We start from the raw sequence: 3,966 nt of genomic DNA, 5'->3' as shown, positions 1-3,966 counted from the left end.
CATCGTCAACATCACCACTTGTCATGGCGCTCTTTGGCCACACCTGGCCCTTGCGCCATTAAACACCACATATCATCATCTGTCGTAGCGCCTCCGCTGCTCTTGCGGATTTCGTCACGCAAGACCAGCAAAGGCGCGCCGACCCACCCCTGGCGATGGCTTGCACCGGGCTGCGTCGCAGGTGTCCACTCTGTTTTTGTGGGCTAAGGGCTCATTCACACCGGCGACTTGAGAAGGTCGCGGGACCATTTACGACTTGCGACCAAAAAGCGACCGAAGGCGACTGATGTTCACACCGGCAAGCCCGGCTGAGCGCTACCCGCAAGTCGCGACCCCGGAGATTGTGGTTCTCAGCGAGAACTCTCGGAATCTACGCAGTTCGCGCGCACTTCGCTCGTCTGCTGCTAACAGCCATGGATGTCGATTCTAGCGAAGAGGAAGACGTTGTCAGTGTGCTGATTTGCTCTGCCGTGGTGTCAGTCCTGGCAGCGCGCAAGCCTCCGAAAAAAAAGAAAAAGCGACGCTGGTGGGTGCGCCCATGCCTCCGTTCGCGAGAAGTAGCCGGCCACGCAAGCCGCCTCCTACCCGAACTCCGCGCGCATGACAAGGAGTATTATCGAGAGCAAGTTGTAAAGTTCGCGCTGTCTGGGAATCGGGGCATAACTTGTGTGCTTTCTTTTGCTGCTGTTTAGCTTCCTGCGAATGCCGCCCAGCACATTCGGCACGTTGCTGGAATTGCTGCGCCCCAGCATCACAAAGGAAGACACGAACTACAGGCCTGCAGTCTCGGCTCATGATCGCCTAGCCATGACCGTCAGGTAAAATGCATGTCATCTCAAGAATAGCATAAATCACGTGTGCGTATGCTTCCCATGTAAAGAAGCCACAACACGAGTCATGAACATTGATGTGAGGTAAAAGTAAGTCCGACGCTCTTTCTTTATACAGAAACCGATTTAAGTACACTTTATACGTTGGATTTCTTTTTTGGTTAGGCTGGGGCAGATAATTATGGCAGTCAAGGTTGTAACTTAAGTGCTTCGAGCTTGGGCACTGTTTAACGGCCTCTATAAAGCAACTCCGGTGAATACGCAGCAGCTTCCATGGTGGCGGCCGCGACGCGGGTGGAAGCCGGACGTAGACACATGAAAGATCACTTCCGGTGCGCCGCTGATTGGTTTATCAGTTTTGGGACCACGGTCGCGCGACTGAAAAATCGCGCAGAGAGCGACTCTACCAAAATGGTCGCCTTTCGAGAAAAGCGACCGTTTGCGACCGTTTGCGACCATTTGCGACCATTTGCGGCTGGTCGCTTTGCGTCCAACTTGGTAGCGCGACCACTCTTAGTCGCCGGTGTGAATGAGCCCTAAGCCTTCCGCTCGGCCTTGAGGCTGGGTGCTTGGTTGCGGGGCTCACAACTCGGTCGCGGAGTTATGGGGCGCGCTTCGGCGAATTCTGCGCCGCTGCGACCATTTCGGACCGGAAGTCGCTCGATGTGTTTTGAGGATCCGCTTTTCTCGCCGCTTGTTGCGTGGACTGCGTTGCTGACTGCTTACGGCCTGCTCGTTCGTACCCACAGTGGAGACGGTCTTTTCTTCTTGGTTGTTGCACGGCTGCCGATCCGCGGTCTGCTGCTGCGACAATTTGGTTAGCCCTTCTCGCTTCTTCCAAAGCGAAAGCGCGTGCTCGCTCTGGAAGCCTGCACGCCAGACATCGGAGGAGCGTTCCGTCCGATATCGCGCACAATAAGATAGCCTCCGCGACCCGGACTGAGTTAATTCTGCCGAGATCGCAAGTTGTAATGCCACTCATTATTAGATAGAAAGACGCCAAATAAACAGACACACACAGGAGAAGAGAACGGGACAGGGCGCCTATAAAATATGAAGACGCCAAATAAACAGACACACACAAGAGAATAGCTACCAAGTAGCAAAACAAGAAGTGCTTTGTAATGCCACACTGGGCTCGAACGTCGAGCTGTGCCACCCGATGCCGCTGCCTGCGGGCGCGGGAGAGCGTTCTCCTGGGGCCACTCGTTCCCTCTGTCGTAGTAGGGTTTGAGGTCGCAGACATGCACCGGTTGACTGATCGTTCTTAACTTCAACTCCGCCAACCTGTACACGAGCGAAGGACAGTCTCTCGCACTCTGTACGGTCCTCTCCATTTCAGCGCCAGAGAAGCTGAGAATTTCTTACTGGCGTCGCTCAGGACGTGATTCCGTCTCAACACCAGGTCGCCCACTTTGTAGTGAACTTCCCAATGAGAACGGTTGTACTGCGCTTTCAGCTGGGCACGTGCAGTGCTCAGGTTCCGTCGCGCTTTGCGTAAAGCCTCCGTTACCTTCGAGCGCAGCCCAGTCGCATAATCGGCACGTGCCGACGAAACAACCAGTCCCGTGCTGCTGCTGCGTTCCTGCAGAGTACGTGTTACCGGATTCAACAGCTCCCTCCCAAGGTTGAGGGTGGCGGTTGCATACCCAGTTGAACGGTTCAGTGTCGACCTGATCGCAAATTCAATTTCAGAAAGACATGTGTCCCACTCATTGTGTGTCTCCGCAAATGCAACGAGCATGTGCTTGATGCTGCGGCTCACACGTTCAGTGGGATTCGCCTGGGTATGATACGTGGTTGTTCTCCTCTGCTTAGTGCGGAGAGCTGCACAACAGTCCACGAAGAGTTTGGCAGTGAAGTAGGACGCATCCTCCGCTATCAACTGCTCAGGATAGCTGAATTGTGTAAACACCTCGATCAGCTTTCCCATGATTACGCGTGCCGTCAGCTTCCGTAGGGGGAACAGTTCCACCCACTTGCTGAAATGGTCTGTGACTACGAGAACGAATCGGTTCCCGCTCGGTGTCCTGAGGTAAGGTCCCATGACGTCGCATGCCGTAATTTGCCACGGTGTTTGGCTATTGATCGGCTGCCTGAGCCTGGGTGGTCGTCCACCACGTGGCTTCACCCGTTGGCACTCGTTGCCAGAGCGGGCTAGAGAGCATCACATCCCATTTCTTTCCGGGCCAGGTATACATCTGGTAAGACCGACACTGGAATGCGCCAGTATTGTATGGGACCCTTATGAAACAGGTTAACATGATTGACATGATAAACATGATTGAAAGAGTCCAACGAAGAGCTGCTCAATTTATTCTGTCTCGTTACTCGCAAACTGATTCTGTTACAGAAATTGTTGCAATTACTTAAATTACGCTCCTTAGCCGAACGACGCCATGTAGCCATATTTAGGTTTCTTTTTTTTTTGCTTTGGAAAGGGCATTTTAACATAAATACTACTCACTACTTAGCACCAAAACAAGGCAGAACCTCAAGAGGTACAAATGAACATAATTTCTTAATATCTCAACTGCACATTAATGCATACGCCAATTCTTTCTTCCCCAGAACAATAAATGAGTGGAACAGACTACCAATAACCATTATTCAAAGTGATGCCGTAACACAACTTTAAAACAGTCTGAGGCAAACCATGTCCTAAACGAAATTATGTACATTATAGAGTAACACAGATTGTGTTTGTCTGTGCATATTGCTGTTGTATTTGTGCTGTTACTAGTTTCCCGGTGTTTTATGAATGTAGGCTCAAAAAGACAGTGTGTTATGTATAATTTGCGTGAATTGTGTATAATGTACATGATGTTTTTATTTTCTCTGCTGTACCCCACCCCTGTAACGGCCTCCGGGCCAACAGTATGACTGAAAAAGACATTTAATTTTTTTCGGAAATTGCGTTGGGAGCTGAAAGTTTGTTCCAACGTGACACTTCTTGTACGGATATTTCGTGTTGAAGATGCAATCCTAGATATAGGAAGTTTTTATTGGAATGCTTATATATGCTCTTTAGATTACGTGTTCATTTCTTGAGCATCACTGTTTATTTCATAATTGGACTCTAAGATCTTTGTGACCATAGTCAGTGGCATACCGGGAATGCAGATGCCAGCATCAG

This window comes from Dermacentor andersoni, chromosome 3 (assembly GCF_023375885.2).
Source record: "Dermacentor andersoni chromosome 3, qqDerAnde1_hic_scaffold, whole genome shotgun sequence".
NCBI lineage: Eukaryota > Metazoa > Arthropoda > Arachnida > Ixodida > Ixodidae > Dermacentor > Dermacentor andersoni.
Note: the sequence above shows the minus strand (reverse complement) of the source record.